A 19,911-nucleotide genomic window follows, 5' to 3' on the forward strand; every position below is an offset into this window, starting at 1 on the left:
TTATTAGATGATGTCTGCTTGTGCGCCCCTATTTTTGAATAGTAGCCATGCATAAGTACGTCAGTGTACAGTTACATCTTTAAATCCCGGGCGCAGCTACCAAGACCAACCCCGACGACACCCACAGTAATGTGTCACATTTATGAGATATGTGTATCTGTGGCTTTGACCCCGACCCATGGAACAGAACCAACAACTAGTTACCCTTCACCACGGTAAATAACCCAGCCCCAATGCTATATAAAAGGCCACCCCGTGACCTTGCCAAGTACCCCTCACCTTGTGCGCAACGCTCACAGCCATTTCTTTGCCATGCCGACCCCCAGTATTTATCTGAGAACTCCAGACGCAATCCCAGGTAGCTTTGTTAAATTATTGTGGGACTTTACCTGCAGTACCATGAGTGCCATCCATCCACCCCAGTACGAGTTGCTCAAATCAAGGATCACCCCATCCACCTCGAAATATTGGGCAGTGGTGCACATCCCTCCCGCCAACCCAAACCAAGACCCAACGGAAGTCTCTTTCGTGGGGAAATCCATGCCGACTCCGCATATGGCCATAGAAGCTGCTGCGTACGAAGCGCTCGCTCGTCTTCGATTCACGGTACCCTATGCCAGCGAGCGAGGGTATTATTACTTTCCGAGTCGTGCAGCACCCGGAGAAGTAGCATCTTTTCCCGGTGGACGAATTGAGAGAGACCCAGTTCTGGCCAACCTTGCCCAGTATGTTGTCGCTCAGGAACGTTTGACTCAGCGGGTAATGGGTTATCTCCAGAGCCTCGCTGATTTAAATCCTCAGATCGCTATTGGCAGACCACTGAGGCCTGACCAGGAGAGACGCATTCATCGACTGGTCAACCCGCTTCCCCCGATAGAAGAAGAGTGCGCCCCAGTACCAGAGACGTTTTCTCAGGACCAGGTCCTTTTGCCTGTTTTATTATCGACGACACCGCTATGTTTATTATCCCAGTTTTTATTTATGTGCTGTAACTTGTACGTGGTATCCAAAATTTGTGTGACGGATCAAATATTTGGTTTCAATTATGTGAGCAGTTTTACTGCTGTTAATTTTGATTTAACTAATTTTCACTCGCGATAAATTTTGTAGTGACATTTCTTTCCCTGAGTTGCTGCAGCATATGCCTCTTCGCGACGTAGATTTTTATTCACGCAACGGCAGACTCACAACCACAACCTCTCGACCTCGTGCGCTAATTACAAACCCTCGTACACATTTTGCACCTAACTAGTCACACCCGAGGACACCACAGCCTCAGTAAGAGAGATTTGTGAGTAATCATTCAGGCGCGAGTTGCCCCAGCACACCGACAGCAGTTAGCACTCGATGCCGCACCTAATCCTCGTGATCGCCGCCACCGCGAAGAGCTAACACTTGAGCGGCAGCATCACGACGATCATCCAGGATCATCGCACACAGGAGCACGGAGAACCCCTGCAACGTCGCCAAACCTCCACACATCAGGACCACGTACCAGTCCGGCATCACCTCCGCCATTAGAGCCTCGTCTCGAGCTCCTGCAAGCAGCAATGGAGGAGAAAGAAGGAGAAGTAGAAGCGAGGCCAGGTGTGAGGGAGAAGAAAGGAGCACCGCGATCATTTTATAGCTCGAGATCGGTGTACGGTGGGCGAGGTCCACCAGCGCCGCTCGTCGCTCAATCGCCGGTGTTCGGAGGCGAATCCGCGAGCAGTGCCGACAGTGCACTGGCCCGCGAGGTGAGTGCACGCTGCACTGGCAGCTAGCACGCTGCGCACTACCGCAGTACGGCCTAGATGCCCTACGTGCTAGACGTCGCCGGTGGAGAAAGCGCGGGAAAGCTCGCAAGAGAGAGAAAGAAGAGAGAGCCAGAGGTAGAAGAAGAGGCCGACAGTGGGCCCCGGGTCCACCTGTCAGCCAGAGGGAGCACTGTGCTCTCGGGTACGACCAGTGTATTTTAGTAATTTAGATTTTTGTATCCACGTAGAAATATCTCGTTTTCCCCAACCATGGATTTTTCCACGCAACGCCAGTATACCACACTGTAGTTTTACTCCACTTATTGCCCTCTCACTGTAGCCACAGTTTATTGCATAGTAGAATGATTTCTTTTGGTGAGAGCGATGTTTGTTCAAAACAGCTTTTAACAAATCTCGAGGACGAGATTTTTCTTAAGGCGGGTAGTGTTGTGACGCCCCAAAATTTTGACCTTGTTTTATAATTAAAATTTTGCCAGGACATTAAACTTTTCCATTTGTCTGGATTTATCTCTTGATTTCAGAACCTCCCTTTTCTTTAGTATTGTGGAGTTTTACCTCAAGTGGAAACCTTCCAAAATTATTATTGGACTTGTGTACTCTCTCTATAAAACAATTCTTTATCAGTGGATTTATTTGCATAATTGTTTTTCATGAGCTTTATTCTTTTAAAATGATTTTTCATAGAATTGGGGCCTCTGTTGCACAGCAACCATTTGATTAATGCATTTAAAATTTTCACCAAAATTTGGGGATGTCATGTGATGTTTCCACATCACTTTTATGCAAAGATATCTTTTGGTTATTGGAGATTTTGAGCTCTACATCAACTTTTCAAATCTGGTCCAGTAGGTATTTTTGCACTACAACCTATTTAAATATTCTTTTAAAAATTCTTCCAAGTGTTTCGAGATGTCAGTGGATGCACATGATTAATCTTTATGAAAAAACCCATTGGTGTTCTTTGAAATATTTGAGTGAATCAACCTCATCTTCATTCTGCTCCGGTTTGGTGATTTGTACTGCAACCCAAATTTATTTTGCTCTAGTGCCCATGAGCTTTTTCCTGCTTGTAGTCCTCCCTACAAAACCCTTAAGTCCAAGAGAGTGGACCCATTGCAGTATTTTTGGTTCATGAGTTAATAGCCTTTAGTTTCTACCCAAAATTGGTTTTCTCAAATTTTTGCACTAGCAAGTTTCTGGTTTTGTCCAAATGATCTTGCCATCATCACCTATACCTAGAGAGACCCTGATCTGGAGTTTTTGGCCACTCCAAGAGTTGCCTAGATGCACTTAGCATTCTGACGAACACCTGGAGTGCATGGGCAGATTTGGCATGATTATTAGTTTGCTTTGTGAACTTGATCCCCTGACCTAACCACCATGTCCATTAAACCCCTTGCTAGCCCTAAACTAGTCCTGTTAATTGCCAGCCTCGCTCTGGCACTCTAGGCTGCCCTGGCATTACGTCGAGCACGTCCCGTGCGTGCTCTGGGCGCGCCCAGAGCGCACGTTTTGCACGCGCGTGCACCGAGCCGCCGCGTCTCGCTGCCACCCACCCCGCGCTCGTGCTGACCCTTCCCGCTCGCAGCCGCCGTGCCCCGACCCCTCCCTTGCCGCAGAGCCGCCCTGGCCCCCTCCTGGCGCTCTACAGCGCCGCCACCGCAAGCCGCCACCGGCACCCCGACAACCTCTGCCCTGGACGGCGCCGCCCGAGCCACACCAGCGCGCCAGCTGCCCCCGGGAGTAGCTCGAGCTTATCCTGGAGCCCGTCAGCACGCGCTCGTCGCCGCCACGTCGCCCTGCAGCTACAGAACGGCGGTCCCTGGCGTTCTTATCCACGGCCGCCGCGGGACCAACCTCGAACGCCTATGTAAGGAGGCCCCGAGCTCCTCCGAGCACTCATGCGACCCCAGGCCACCCCCATAGCACCCCCTCAGCAAGCAATCGGCGGTTGGTAGCCGTCTTCCCCGACTCTGGCCGGTTCGGCCGCCGCCGCCTTCCGGTGCCGTTCGTCGCAACCAGACCTTCCCCCGCCCATCCAACACCACCACCCGTTTCCCCTTGATCTTGCGGAGCTGCCCAGCGCCTCAGCCTCGATCGGAAACCACCATAGCCCGAAACCCCCAAACCACCCGAAGCCTCCTCTGCCGTGGAGCTCACCGCCGGCGACTCCCTCCGTCCCCACTTGCCTAGCGCCCACCGGGAGGACCGCCCTGGGCTGGCGGATCCATCCCTGCCCTCGGGGCCCCGTGGGGAGCTGCCGTTCGTCGACGGCGATCGCCGGAGTCCCGCCTCCGCTCGGGCAGAGGAAGGGGAGGGAGATGGGACTAGTCAAACCTGACCAGTGGGCCCGCTGGACCCACTGTCAGTGACCCACGCGCCCGTCCACTCTGGATAAGTGAAAGCATAAAAAGCCTCGAGTACGTCTCCTCTGCTTCGAAAGCGTATTTTCCCCCGAAACGTTTCCTTTTTCTGATTTTATTAAAACCAGAACTTTGACTAAACTTTGACTGGCTATATCTTTTAAAATAAAACTCCAAATGAGTTGATTCTTTTTCCTACCTCTCTCAAATTTCATATAGTTTATTTTAAGATTTATTTCAAAAATAATTAGGACAACTTTTTGTACTGTTTTTGAAATATATGTTATTTGAATATTTTTCAAAATAGGAAATGGAGAGAGAGGAAAACTTTCAAAAAGTTTTGGAATGCACACTTCCTCTACACAACCTGAAGGCAAGCATTCTGACCCCTGGCATAATATTTTCGGGTGTTGTTGATACGGTTACAACACCACCTTGACTTGGAGCATAAGTTATTTTATGTGACGATAGAATCATACGCGTGTGTGCATAATGAGGTTCTTTGCTGTTAGAAATGGATATGCTGGTGATAGTGATCATCCTCGTGAGCTTTTCATGCATACCGGCAGGAAGCCGGGAAAGTCGTGGTCTTGGGTAGACACGAGCTTGTCCCTAGTTCCTCGTCGAGACGAGTGTGTCCGGTATGGCATGATGAGGTATGATGAGCGGTGATTCTATCTGTGAGTGGAGATATATTTGTTATGCTAATCATACAGGGAATACTTGAACCTCCTGAGTCGGTCGTAGATCGAGTCTTGTTCCAGTAACCCCATACTTGTTTCATACTACCACTTCTCCCTGCCGCAGGTAGGGTACGGTTCAGTAGGTTGTCGACCCCTTCCTAGCACACACCGTACAGAGAGGCCATGGTGGAAGATACCGGATGCATCCGGTAGGCATGCCACCTGGTCCGGGGGCATGGGTGTTTCCGGTTGGGACCGAGAGGGGGCACCCCTTAGAGCGGGCGATATAAATTTGATCCCATGCTACGTCGAGGTTGTAGCCTCCCCACTTAGAGTTTTGCTTGACAGGTGTCGTGGGTGATTCCAGACACCGGTAAGTTAAGCTGGTCTGTGCAGGTCAGGCGTTTTTTCAATTAAAAGGCCGTAGGCGGAATTAGTCTCGATGGACTAAATAAATCCGTTACTCGTGGGTAAAGAGTACACCCGCTGCAGAGGTTAAATTTATTCGGATAGCCATGTCCATGGGAAAGGACTACAGTCTGAGATGGGTTTTAGTGACGTTCTTCGGATGGAGAAACGGCTAAACTAGATCATTGGTTATGACCTGTGACATATGAGGATTATGATTATTATTATTGTGGACTAACCATTTACATTATTTGAACTATTGAGTATCCCTGGGACGGTTCTACCTCCTGGATACTCACTGCGATTATTATTTATAAGCCCTTTATATGGTGTCGCTCAGACGCCCGACTGCGGCATGCTTGTTATTTATTTATTCTTTATAAGCCCTTTATGTGGTGTCGCTCAGACGCCCGACTGCGGCATGCTTGTCATTTGTTTATTCTTTATAAGCCCTTTATGTGGTGTTGCTCAGACGCCCGACTGAGGCATGATTTATCTTATTATCCTTTCGAGGCGTCGCTTCAGACACTCGATTCGGTGCATTCTATTCCTACTCCCGTATTGCATACTCATATTTTACCTGCATGCGTGCATCTTGGACTTCGTATATTTCGTGACAGACGTATGATCATAGAATATGTCGGAGCATGATTATCCCTTGTTATATTATACCCGTGTTCATAATGTTTGCGAGTACATTCAAAAGTACTCACTGGCTTGTCCCTGGCTATTGTCTTGGCCAGATTTCTCGCATGGAGATAAGCATTGCGATGACAGCCCCGGAACCTACGCAATGATGATAGCAGCCTCGCGAAGATAGGAGTTATCCTGGTCAGCTGTTCTTGTGGGAAATGGAGTCCCATAGACGCAGATGAACCACAAACTGCTTCCGCCATCAACCACTAGAAACCAAGTGTTGTACTCATAGGCCACGATGGTCTTGTACTACATATTTTGTACTTTGCTTGGAATTTCTGTATCAAGTTGGTGCCTCATCAGCTAACAGTAATCCTGGGGCTGGTGAGTACAAGGGCCATTTTCTGGAAAATTATATCCCGAAAAACCGGCCCTTGCAGATGGTCTGGCCTATTGCTCTTTCCTTGTGCTTATTTCGCTTTAGGGGGTTGGTTTACAGGGACAACTTTTGTAACTTCTTGGTATACCCATGGATTGGCTAGTTCCTATTTGGAAGGTTGTAATTTCTTAACCGCAGCAGTTTCTACCCCTGCCAATAGTTTAGCACACTCTTTGTTGCTACTATGGGGGCCCGAAGCATGAGGAGATTTTACTCGTTGGTGTCAATTAGGCGGTCTATGGACTTTTGTAGCTCTCCACGGGGCTTTTGCACTAATAGGTTTCATGTTACGCCAATTTGAACTTGCTCGGTCTGTTCAATTGCGGCCTTATAATGCAATCTCATTCTCTGGTCCAATTGCTGTTTTTGTTTATGTATTCCTTATTTATCCACTGGGGCAATCTGGTTGGTTCTTTGCGCCGAGTTTTGGCGTAGCAGCGATATTTCGATTCATCCTTTTCTTCCAAGGATTTCATAATTGGATGTTGAACCCATTTCATATGACGGGACTTGCCGGAGTATTAGGTGCGGCTCTGCTATGCGCTATTCATGGAGCGGCCGTAGAAAACACTCTATTTGAGGACGGTGATGGTGCAAATACCTTCCGTGCTTTTAACCCAACTCAAGCTGAAGAAACTTATTCCATGGTCACTGCTAACCGCTTTTGGTCCCAAATCTTTGGTGTTGCTTTTTCCAATAAACGTTGGTTACATTTCTTTATGCTATTTGTACCCGTCACCGGTTTATGGATGAGTGCTATTGGCGTAGTTGGCTTGGCTCTGAACTTACGTGCCTATGACTTTGTTTCCCAGGAAATCCGTGCAGCGGAAGATCCTGAATTTGAGACTTTGTACACCAAAAATATTCTTTTAAACGAGGGTATTTGTGCGTGGATGGCAGCTCAGGATCAGCCTCATGAAAATCTTATATTCCCAGAGGAGGTTCTACCACGTGGAAACGCTCTTTAATGGAACTTTCGTTTTAGCTGGTCGTGACCAAGAAACCACCGGCTTTGCTTGGTGGGCTGGGAATGCCAGACTTATCAATTTGTCCGGTAAACTGCTTGGAGCTCCTGTAGCCCATGCCGGATTAATCGTATTCTGGGCCGGAGCAATGAACCTATTTGAAGTGGCCCATTTCGTACCAGAAAAGCCCATGTATGAACAAGGGTTGATTTTACTTCCACAGTTAGCTACTCTAGGTTGGGGAGTAGGGCCAGGGGCGAAGTTCTAGATACTTTTCCGTACTTTGTATCTGGCGTACTTCACCTAATTTCCTCCGCATTCTTAGGCTTCGGTGGCATTTATCACGCGCTTCTGGGACCCGAGACTCTTGAGGAATCTTTTCCATTCTTTGGTTATGTCTGGAAAGATAGAAATAAAATGACTACAATTTTGGGTATTCACTTAATTTTGTTAGGTCTAGGTGCTTTTCTTCTAGTACTCAAGGCTCTTTATTTTGGCGGTGTATATGATACATGGGCCCCTGGGGGGGAGATGTAAGAAAAATTACCAATTTTACCCTTAGCCCCAGTGTTATATTTGGTTATTTACTAAAATCTCCTTTTGGTGGAGAAGGGTGGATTGTTAGTGTAGATGATTTAGAAGATATAATTGGTGGGCATGTATGGTTGGGTTTTATTTGTGTATTTGGTGGAATTTGGCATATTTTAACCAAACCCTTCGCATGGGCTCGCCGTGCATTTGTATGGTCTGGAGAAGCTTACTTGTCTTATAGTTTAGCTGCTTTATCTGTCTTTGGTTTTATCGCTTGTTGTTTTGTATGGTTCAATAATACAGCTTATCCGAGTGAGTTTTATGGACCCACCGGGCCAGAAGCTTCTCAAGCTCAAGCATTTACTTTTCTAGTTAGAGACCAGCGTCTTGGAGCTAATGTGGGATCCGCTCAAGGCCCCACAGGTTTAGGTAAATATCTAATGCGTTCCCCAACTGGGGAGGTTATCTTTGGAGGGGAAACTATGCGTTTTTGGGACCTTCGTGCTCCATGGTTAGAACCTCTAAGGGCCCCCAACGGTTTGGACTTGAGTAGGTTGAAAAAAGACATACAACCTTGGCAAGAACGACGCTCAGCAGAATATATGACCCACGCTCCTTTAGGCTCTTTAAATTCCGTGGGTGGCGTAGCTACCGAGATCAATGCAGTTAATTATGTCTCTCCTAGAAGTTGGTTATCAACTTCTCATTTTGTTCTAGGATTCTTCTTTTTTGTGGGCCATTTATGGCATGCAGGAAGAGCCCGAGCTGCTGCAGCAGGTTTTGAAAAGGGAATCGATCGTGATTTGGAACCTGTTCTTTACATGAACCCTCTTAACTAAGATTTTCTTATTTATACATGTTCTACTTTTTTTTCTGTTCTGGCTCGGTTATTCCATCTAGCCGAGCCATTCATTCCTTTTTATGAAAGGAAGATAAGGGACAGAAAAAAATGAAAGAAACAAACGTATTCAATAAGCAAAAGGAGAGAGAGGGATTCGAACCCTCGATAGTTCCTAGAACTATACCGGTTTTCAAGACCGGAGCTATCAACCACTCAGCCATCTCTCCACAGCCTAATCCTTATTTTACTCCTACAAATAGAACATAGCCATATAAAAAATAAAAAGATTTATTAGCCTCTAGAAAGATATCAGATACAAGTTCCTTTTCGATATATCTCTGTATACTGTATACACGAATACAGGATCCGCTATACCCGCTTGTGAAATAAAGAGTAAATAATCTCTTCTCACCCCCATATCCAAATAAAAAAGCGGTTTAAGTAATAAATTTGAATTAAAGAGAAGAATCAATGGATTCATGATTAAACCCCTCCTACTTCTTGTATTTTTTACAATTTTGGTTTAAGTGAGGGATCAAATATGTAGTCAACTTTATTTGATGGTAGCTTGGAGGATTAGAAATATGACTATTGCTTTCCAATTAGCTGTTTTTGCATTAATTGCAACTTCCTCAGTCCTAGTAATTAGTGTACCCCTTGTATTTGCTTCTCCTGATGGTTGGTCAAATAATAAAAATGTTGTATTTTCCGGTACATCATTATGGATTGGACTAGTCTTTCTCGTAGCTATTCTGAATTCTCTCATTTCTTAAATTAAATTTGGTTAATATTTATTAACCCCATAAAAATAAATAATAAAGGCCATTTCTTCTAAAAAATTAGAATAGTGAGACGTATTAAAACGCAATTTGCGTTCCGAATTGCTAGCTCTTCTCTTTCAGTATTATGAAATTCCATTCCCATTAGAATATTCATTCACAGATAATAATAAAAGGAAAACTCTAATATAATAGAAAATGAAATGAAATGGTCGACCCAGACATAGAAGGTCGACCCAGGCGGATATACGCTATAAAATATATACCGTAGCGAGCGTAGTTCAATGGTAAAATATCTCCTTGCCAAGGAGAAGATACGGGTTCGATTCCCGCCGCTCGCCCGCTTAATTTATCAAAGTACTATGATAAAAAGTTTAGTCTAGTTAACTGTTTAATTACTTATATTAAATTAAGTATTAATTAGGTGTTAGTCTAGTGCCGTATCCCTTACTATCTTACCCTTCCTTTGCATCCCACTCAAAAAAAGAGGGCGCTCCGGAGGCAGAAATAGAACTCGCCAACAGAGCTCCAAAAATTGGGTATTAACTGAGACAAACAACGGGCAAACTTTTTTTAAAGGGAAGAGAGAGGTAGACTGTCCCTTTCATTTCATTTTTATTTTCTGCAGGGTAGGGAGAAGCCTTGCGCCTTCTTTTTTTGAAGGCAAGTGACTTCGCAAACTGCTCAATTTTGCCCTCTAGGGCCGGGAACTAATGAATAAAAAAGGGTTGGATACGCCCCTCTACCATATCTAGAGAAATAGAATAGTCCTTTTATACAGACTGCTAAGTGCGGAGACGGGAATCGAACCCGTGACCTCAAGGTTATGAGCCTCGTGAGCTACCAAACTGCTCTACTCCGCTCTGGAGTACCAAAAACTAGTGGACAAAAAAGGCTTGAATACAAGCCTCTAACATGTCTAGACAAAGAGAATACTCCTTTTATACAGAATGGAGCGGGTAGCGGGAATGGAACCCGCATCGTTAGCTTGGAAGGCTAGGGGTTATAGTCGATGTTGGTTGATTATTTTTCACGTCTCTAATTCAAAACCGAACATGAAATTTTGATTTCATTCGGCTCCTTTATGGATATTCTCACCACTTAACATCTATGTCAGCTTTTCTATTTGAATGGAACCAAAGCACTCCGCTTTCTAGATGATCCTTATAGAGTAGGAGATAGAAATTCTATCTAAATCCATCTAATCTACTTACTTCGTTCCCTAATTTCATTCAAGAGATCCTGAGGAAAAGAATTGGGTTTCCACCGAGCTGAAACAATATGCGGATGGTTCTAGTAAACCAAAACTATCGTTTTTTTAGCTATTTGGCTTCCTTATTCCTTATTTTAAGAAGATTTAGTTACGATTGGAAATCAACTTTTTTGTATCTTCATCCATAGATCCTTTACTCATATTTTCAAAATTGGAATACTTAATCCAATGCAAAATTATGCTTCGCGACTCTGTACTGATAATCCTATTTTTATTTTGGATGCAATTTAAATTAGTCTTTGGATACAAATCGCCAGAATGTATATTCTTCCTCAATATGCTATTGAGAGGAAAAGGATTTAATCCTTTATAAGAACTAAAGTTTTCATCGGAATATAAAAATAAAAAACTGAAGGATGCCTAAAGTATATCATTTCAAATTCAGTTATTATATAGAACGAATCACACTTTTACCACTAAACTATACCCGCTACATTGTAGATTATGGTATAAATGGTACCCTTTGTCAAGGATAGCCATTTGACAAGAAGGCTAATTCCCCCTTATTGAATCAGATGGAGAAGGTTCATGACACTGAGCCGTTGGTACTTCTACTTCGATCGCTCGCCTTTACTTTAGGATTTAGATAGCCCCTCTGGTCTGTAAAAAAAATCTTTTCTTACCATGCTAATAGCGCCTGAACCAAATGTATTTATTTTGATTAGGATCCTATTCTACGGTTACGACTACAATAATAATTATTTACTTTGCAAGGACGTAAGTGTGTCAGACTGCTAAATTGTTTTATTATTCCTACAATATAAACTAGGGGATATAGGGGGTAACACTGTCCCTATAAATTCCTTTTTCCTTTTCTTTTTTGTCCAGAATTGAACAAAAAAGAAATTATGGAAGATGTTTTCTCCCCCCATTAAGTCTGAGCCATAGAGTAAGAGTGAGATGAGTTTTCCAAATTCATCATAGACTTTCCCTATGGCTTGATAGAAGTAAGCAGCAAAGAGTCGTAACTTAAAGAAAAAAAGGACAAGCCGACAGATTTACCTGATGTAAAGAAGATCCTAAAAGTCTCTGATTAGTCGACTCTCTCCATTTAACACTTTCCTCTCTCTCCTTTTTTCCACTGACTCAATTCTAGTTTATTAGATTCTTGTTTAAAAGAATGAAAAAAGTTCAATAGAACTAAGAACACATAAAAAATAGCATAGAGGATCAAGGCCATTACCAAAAGTTCCTCCCAAGGATCCTATATCCTATTGGGTATCTGTTCCCCGCCTTTTCCCGCTAGGATCGGAAATCTTATATTTTCCATATCCATATACCGTTGAATCCTTGGGGTTCCAGATCCGCCTATTTTACTAGTCTTCGGAAACGGAAAACCCTGAACCAAGAAGAGTTGGATATGTTATGTAGGGTATGTTTTTTTTATTAATTTTATTTTGAGCTCTCAAGATATCGATATATACATATACAATCTCTACATAATGTCTCTCTCTCTATCTCTATATATTATATATATAATATGTACATTATGCAGTAGACCCATAATGGGAAATCCAAGTGGCTAATTTTTGAATTAAATAAAAAGCCCTTTTAACTCAGTGGTAGAGTAATGCCATGGTAAGGCATAAGTCATCGGTTCAAATCCGATAAAGGGCTTTTTAAATTAGTGGTAGAGTAATCTCGTGCTAAGACGTAAGTCGTTGGTTCAAATCTGATAGAGTACTTTTCTACTAAATTGATTCACTTTTGTTCTTTGTTTTTGAAACTTTCTCTATATTTTTAGAGAATTTTATGACTTAGTGCGGGATGGATGCATTTTTGGTCTGAACACTAAATGAAGCACGGAGAATTAATCTATAACGATCAACTAAAAAAATCCTAGATGAAAACATAACAGAAAAGTTGGAAAAACTCTTTGCTTTGGATCTATTTATACTTTTCGAGTATATTGACAATTCCAAAAAACTGCTCATACTATGATTATAGTATAATCACGAGCGGTTGTATATGGCCCTATCGTCTAGTGGTTCGGGACATCTCTCTTTCCAGGAGGTAGCGGGGATTCGACTTCCCCTGTGGGTAGGGAGTATTATGAAAGGAGGTTAATCATAGATTAGCAAAAACCCTTGAATAAATTCTTCCTGGGTCGATGCCCGAGTGGTTAATGGGGACGGACTGTAAATTCGTTGACAATGTCTACGCTGGTTCAAATCCAGCTCGGCCTAAACCAAAAATCTAGGGCTTCGTGAGTATGAACTAAATCCTTTTGTTTTTCTTCCATAAAATAAAATGTCTGATCTATAGAAATAAAAGATAAAGAAAAAAGGGAATTTTTTTCTAATCCATATCTCTCTCATTCCTTTCTTACAAACAAAAGAGTTTTTCTTATTGAAGGCTGGATTATTATCCATTTTTAGTGATAAAAAATCACGACATACTAGTTATGTCACTCTCACTATACCCACGTATAATATAATATGTGGGTATGTAGTATATGATTCGTCTATTTCTTAGAGTACGAAAGACGAATCGAATCTTCTTATGGTTCTATTTAAGAATGGGTATGCCATACACCCCGCGGGGATTGTAGTTCAATTGGTCAGAGCACCGCCCTGTCAAGGCGGAAGCTGCGGGTTCGAGCCCCGTCAGTCCCGAACTAGGGTTCAATGAATGGAGAAATTGATATTTCCTTTGTCCATGAAAAAAAGGGGCAGGGAGCAAGATCAAATACCCACAGGGCACCCTTACTTCACTTTTTTATTTTGCATCCCTCATTAAAGAGGGAGGGAAGGCATATAGGAATTTTTTTTCACTACTCCCGATAGATAAAGATAAAGAAAGACACACATACGATATGTGGATTAGTAGAATTTAGGATATTATACTACTCTATCTTTCTTTATGATGATACCATCCTCATCTTAATTTCCTATTCCACTCTTATGGAATAGAGTACCGGTATTTTACCGGAATCCATACATAAATCGTATTCCCTTTTTATTTCAGACCTCTTTTCCCCATCTCACTTCTACTGCTTATTTGGATGTCTATGTGACCCATAGAAAGTTGGTCATATAATACATACATAATTGTATGTATAACTATAAGAAAAAGGAAGGGAAATTGTATAAGATTAAGAAAGTATAAGATTAAGAAAGCTCGTGGGTTAGAGATATAGAAAAGAAAAAGTAGAAAAGGATTAAAAAAGAGGGAATTCCTAATCCAATCAAAAAACCCATTTTGGTCTTAGTGTGGATAGAGGATCTTCCTATGTTATACTATATAACTCTCATCCGTGAAATATAACTCTCATCCATGAATTGATTTGATAGATCCGATATTCATAATATTGAATTGATTTAGTATTATCAGAATGCAAGCCCTATCCTTGAATTTACAAGATACCCCTTTTTCCTCTCCATGGGATTACATCCCGAGTTATTGTGAAAATAAAAAATAAAGAGGTTATGGAAGTCAATATTCTCGCATTTATTGCTACTGCACTGTTCATTCTAGTTCCTACTTCTTTTTTACTTATTATTTATGTAAAAACAGTCAGCCAAAATAATTAATTGGAATTCCAATTAATCATTGAAGAAATTAAAAAGGGATTAAATAAAAAATCCAAGTCTTAAATGAAAGGATCTGGTTGGAATCTTAAAGTGTGGTAGAAAGAACTACATATAGTTTTTTCTACGACACTTTAGATTCTTTCTATTATATTATCTTTGAATCTACATAGAATAGATTAGTAGATTGAAATAGTTAAGTAGTCTAATTCAATTTCTTTTTTCACTGCATCCACTTAATTTCAATCAGGTCAAAATAAAAAATCTAAGACAATTCTTGACCAAAGAATCCATGGAAGGAAAGAAAAATAATATTAAGAATAGACTATAGTAAAAAGTAAAAGGAAATGGAAAATGTGTGATATGCCGTGAATAGTTCCGTGGAAGAAAGTCTAATTTTCTTATGTATAGAACTTTTTTTAACCATTCGTCATTTCTAGTAGAAATTATGAATTGGTATAATGGCTCTTTCTTACATTACAACTTACAATACAAGAGTTTCTTACAGGAGTGAAACAAAATTAAAGAAAAAGATTAAAGAATAACGTTTGACAAAATGATTAATGCAAAATGATCCATTAATGAAAATAATTGATACAACAATTTGATTACTTAATCAATTAGTAGTATCCCTAGAGTCCACTCCTTCCCCATACTACTAGTGAAAGAGAAAATGTAAAGACTACCATTAAAGTAGCCCAAGCGAGACTTACTATATCCATCTAAATTATGTCTCCTATTTCTATGAAGGGATTATTCTATTCTACTATTGATCAATAATCATAGTGGAATCAAGGGTACAGAGTCAAAAAGGGATTCCGCCCTAAGGTCATGGATCAATCAGTTCAAGGAATTTACTGCTAACAAATTCTTATAGGAATTCTGGTAGAATTAGAGAGCATTAAAAATACGATACTATAGCCCTTTTTTCCTTAAAAAAGAAAGAGTACGGGATTGATGTCCTGAATAGAAGAAGCGGGAATAGGAAGATTTTTTATTCCTTTTGTTACTCTTTTTTTAAGCAAAGGACGCCCGAATATACCATAAAATTAACGATAGATAAATATTTATTGGATACCTACCTTACCTAATGTTTGTTTTTGACCTAAACCCTGCAGCCTTGCTTTGTATCATTCTATGAAAGAATGAAGAGGAAGAGATTTTATCCATAACACAACTCCTAAATTGATTTTTGATCGACCTATTTAATCTGATTCTCGTTAGAATTAAGTAGTCCTTACTTTAGTGTATGTAGGTAACATAAGATGTACGATAAAAAAACGTATAATAATTAGTAAGTCTTGATATTCTTTCGTGGAGTCCCTTCTTGAATCTTAGATTGAAAAAAAAGAATGCCCCTTAGGGACCTTTCTTTGGATACCAAGATTTCTGACATCTTATCCTCGTATTTTAAAATTATCAAATCGAATCTCAATTAAGAACCAATTCAAATTCATATAATAAAAGAATAAGGAAACACTACCTCACCCCTATTGATAACCATTTTGGCCACTACCGTCAAAACAAACCCTAACCCTAGTTTGAGGATAGAACTATGGTATGGTTTCTCTAAACCCAGTATCGGCAGGCCCAGTTACTCTCTTGCCCGAACTTATGCGAAGTAAAAATTGATCGAATTCGATCAGCACTATAAAAAAACTAAGTATTTTATTGATCAGGCGGCACCCAGATTTGAACTGGGGATAAAGGATTTGCAGTCCCCTGCCTTACCGCTTGGCCATGCCGCCAAAAAATCCGATCAAAAATCTAGAAAACAGCAAGTATTCATCCACGTTTTCTTACGAAAAGCCCCTTTTATTTTGAATATAATTCTACTTACTTTTTTCCAATCTTTTTCAAAAAATCTATTCCTGCTTTTTTTGATCCAGTTTCTATTATTCTTCTCGATAGATTCTATCTTAAAACATACATTGTTAACACAATAAAACTTCCCATTTCTTTCTATTGAGATGAAAAAGAAGAAAAAGTGGATTTCTATTCACACGCTGCAAAATTCAGAATAAATTGGAACCGTTAACTAGAATTCTCTTTTTTTATTGCAGTAGTGAACTACTCTTAAATCGGTATTATCTCCCCCCCTTCAATGGCATAATAAAATATTATGACTTTATGCTTAATCCGTGTATAGGTAAACTTTAGGTCCGAACAGCATTATTATCCAAAGATCCCCTTTATGTACATATCTCTATGGGGAATCATGCTTTAATTTTTCAAAGTATTAAATTAAATATCTTGAATAAAAAAAGGAAATTTGCTCTGATATAGAGTATAACCTTACTATCTTGGCCTACCCAAGTGAAATTACGATAAAAGAAAAGCATGGATATGGGGAGAGGTGGATAAATAGATTGGCATGTACTTAAAAAAGGTACTTACTTGATTTTAGAATTCCATAATGAAATACTCAATTTTCTAGCAATTATACTACTCCGATCCAAAATAAAAAAGAACCCTCAAATTATTTTGAGAAATTAAAGTAAGCACGCTATTCTAAATCGAAGTAAAGTCAAACTTTCTAGTATATTATATTACGGCTTTATTACATTCATAGAAAGGAGATGAAATGAGAAATCTTTGCCATCCAATCTGATTAGAATATCATAACATAAAGTATAAGTGGCAGAATTTTTTTTAGGAATGTTTTATCAATTCATTTTCATTTCATTTGTACCCCTGACAAACTCGAACTTTCGTCCAAATGGTCTCTATTCATATGTATGAAATACATATATGAAATACGTATGTGGAGTTCCCTGGAATTTCATGTGATTCAGTAAACAGAATATAGATTCCATGATTGCTAGATCGATCCAGAGGGATTGATGAAGAGTGAGCTGATAATGGAATTTTTCTTTGATAAACAGGAAACTTAAGATTAAGATGCTCCAGAATGGAAACGAGGGAATGTCCACAATACCCGGATTTAGTCAGATCCAATTCGAGGGATTTTGTAGGTTCATTAATCAAGCCTTAGCAGAAGAACTTGACAAGTTTCCAACAATTAAAGATCCAGATCACGAAATTGCATTTCAATTATTTGCGAAAGGATATCAATTGCTAGAACCCTCGATAAAAGAAAGAGATGTTGTGTATGAATCACTCACCTATTCTTCCGAATTATATGTATCTGCGAGATTAATTTTTGGTTTCGATGTGCAAAAGCAAACCATTTCTATCGGAAACATTCCTATAATGAATTCCTTAGGAACCTTTATTATAAATGGAATATACCGAATTGTGATCAATCAAATGTTGCTAAGTCCTGGTATTTACTACCGCTCGGAATTAGATCATAAGGGAATTTCTATCTACACTGGCACTATAATATCAGATTTGGGGGAGATCGGAATTACCAATTGATAAAAAAGAAAGGATATGGGCTCGCGTGAGTAGAAAACAAAAGATATCTATTCTAGTTCTATCATCAGCTATGGGTTCGAATCTAAGAGAAATTCTAGATAATGTTTCCTACCCTGAAATTTTCTTGTCTTTCCCGAATGCTAAGGAGAAGAAGAGGATTGAGTCAAAAGAAAAAGCTATTTTGGAGTTTTATCAACAATTTGCTTGTGTAGGTGGGGACCTGGTATTTTCAGAGTCCTTATGCGAGGAATTACAAAGGAAGGATTGGTCGACGAAATATGAATCGGAGACTTAATCTTGATATACCTCAGAACAATACATTCTTGTTACCACGAGATGTATTGGCCGCTACGGATCATTTGATTGGAATGAAATTTGGAACGGGTATACTTGACGATGACGATATGAATCACTTGAAAAATAAACGTATTCGTTCGGTTGTAGATCTGTTACAAGATCAATTCGGATTGGCTCTTGGTCGTTTACAACATGCAGTTCAAAAAACTATTCGTAGAGTATTCATACGTCAATCGAAACCGACTCCCCAAACTTTGGTAACTCCAACTTCAACTTCAATTTTATTAATAACTACTTATGAGACCTTTTTTGGCACATACCCATTATCTCAAGTTTTTGATCAAACGAATCCATTGACACAAACTGTTCATGGGTGAAAAGTGAGTTGTTTAGGTCCTGGAGGGTTGACGGGGAGAACCGCAAGTTTTCGGAGCCGAGATATTCATCCGAGTCACTATGGGCGTATTTGTCCAATTGACACGTTTGAAGGAATCAATGTTGGACTTACTGGATCCTTAGCAATTCATGCGAGAATTGATCACTTGTGGGGATCCATAGAGAGTCCGTTTTATGAAATATCTGCTGAGAAAGCAAAAGAAAAAAAAGAGAGACAGGTGGTTTATCTATCACCAAATAGAGATGAATATTATATGATAGCAGCAGGAAATTCTTTGTCCTTGAATCAAGGTATTCAGGAAGAACAGGTTGTTCCGGCTAGATACCGTCAAGAATTCTTGACTATTGCATGGGAACAGATTCATGTTAGAAGTATTTTTCCTTTCCAATATTTTTCTATTGGGGGTTCTCTCATTCCTTTTATTGAGCACAATGATGCGAATCGGGCTTTAATGAGTTCTAATATGCAGCGCCAAGCAGTTCCGCTTTCTCGGTCCGAGAAATGCATTGTTGGATGGATTGGAACGCCAAACAGCTCTAGATTCGAGGGTTTCCATTATAGCCGAACGCGAGGGAAAGATCATTTCTACTGATAGTCATAAGATACTTTTATCAAGTAGTGGGAAGACTATAAGTATTCCTTTAGTTAACCACCGTCGCTCTAACAAAAATATTTGTATGCACCAAAAACCCCGGGTTCCACGGGGTAAATCCATTAAAAAAGGACAAATCTTAGCAGAAGGAGCTGCTACAGTTGGGGGCGAACTTGCTTTAGGAAAAAACGTATTAGTAGCTTATATGCCATGGGAAGGTTACAATTTTGAAGACGCAGTACTAATTAGCGAACGTTTGGTATATGAAGATATTTATACCTCTTTTCACATCCGGAAATATGAAATTCAGACGGATACGACAAGCCAGGGCTCCGCTGAAAAAATCACTAAAGAAATACCACATCTAGAAGAACATTTACTCCGCAATTTGGACGGAAATGGAGTTGTTAGGTTGGGATCCTGGGTAGAAACTGGTGATATTTTAGTAGGTAAATTAACGCCTCAGATAGCGAGCGAATCATCTTATATCGCGGAAGCTGGATTATTACGGGCCATATTTGGCCTTGAGGTTTCCACTTCAAAAGAAACTTCTCTGAAATTACCTATAGGTGGAAGAGGGCGCGTTATCGATGTGAAATGGATCCAAAGGGACCCGCTCGACATAATGGTTCGTGTATATATTTTACAGAAATGTGAAATCAAAGTTGGGGATAAAGTAGCCGGAAGACATGGGAATAAAGGGATCATTTCCAAAATTTTGCCTAGGCAAGATATGCCCTATTTGCAAGATGGAACACCCGTTGATATGGTCTTCAATCCCTTAGGAGTACCCTCCCGAATGAATGTGGGACAAATATTTGAAAGCTCGCTCGGATTAGCGGGGGATCTGCTAAAGAAACATTATAGAATAGCACCCTTTGATGAGAGATATGAGCAAGAGGCTTCAAGAAAACTTGTGTTTTCAGAATTATATGAAGCCAGTAAAGAAAAAAAAATCCATGGGTATTTGAACCCGAGTACCTGGGAAAAAGCAGAATATTTGATGGAAGAACAGGCGACCCCTTTGAGCAACCTATTC

The 19,911-nt window shown here is 40.7% G+C and overlaps 5 non-coding genes and 1 pseudogene across 6 annotated transcripts; 3 read left to right on the forward strand and 3 right to left on the reverse strand.

The window, feature by feature from the left end:
- Positions 1-7,186: 7,186 nt before the first annotated feature.
- LOC123181323 (photosystem II CP43 reaction center protein-like) lies at positions 7,187-8,861 on the forward strand (annotated as a pseudogene). Its single transcript, XR_006491641.1, has one exon. The product of XR_006491641.1 is annotated as a photosystem II CP43 reaction center protein-like (transcript).
- Positions 8,763-8,850, reverse strand: TRNAS-UGA (transfer RNA serine (anticodon UGA)). The gene has a single exon. It is a non-coding gene; the product is annotated as a tRNA-Ser (tRNA).
- An 811-nt stretch (positions 8,862-9,672) lies between the features above and the next one.
- Positions 9,673-9,743, forward strand: TRNAG-GCC (transfer RNA glycine (anticodon GCC)). Its single transcript has one exon. It is a non-coding gene; the product is annotated as a tRNA-Gly (tRNA).
- A 448-nt stretch (positions 9,744-10,191) lies between these two features.
- On the reverse strand, positions 10,192-10,265 carry TRNAM-CAU (transfer RNA methionine (anticodon CAU)). Its single transcript has one exon. It is a non-coding gene; the product is annotated as a tRNA-Met (tRNA).
- Positions 10,266-12,220: 1,955 nt separating this feature from the next.
- TRNAT-GGU (transfer RNA threonine (anticodon GGU)) lies at positions 12,221-12,292 on the forward strand. Its single transcript has one exon. It is a non-coding gene; the product is annotated as a tRNA-Thr (tRNA).
- A 3,590-nt stretch (positions 12,293-15,882) lies between these two features.
- Positions 15,883-15,953, reverse strand: TRNAC-GCA (transfer RNA cysteine (anticodon GCA)). The gene has a single exon. It is a non-coding gene; the product is annotated as a tRNA-Cys (tRNA).
- Positions 15,954-19,911: the final 3,958 nt, after the last annotated feature.

The sequence above is a fragment of the Triticum aestivum genome, chromosome 1D (genome assembly GCF_018294505.1).
Source record: "Triticum aestivum cultivar Chinese Spring chromosome 1D, IWGSC CS RefSeq v2.1, whole genome shotgun sequence".
In the NCBI taxonomy this organism is placed as follows: Eukaryota; Viridiplantae; Streptophyta; class Magnoliopsida; order Poales; family Poaceae; genus Triticum; species Triticum aestivum.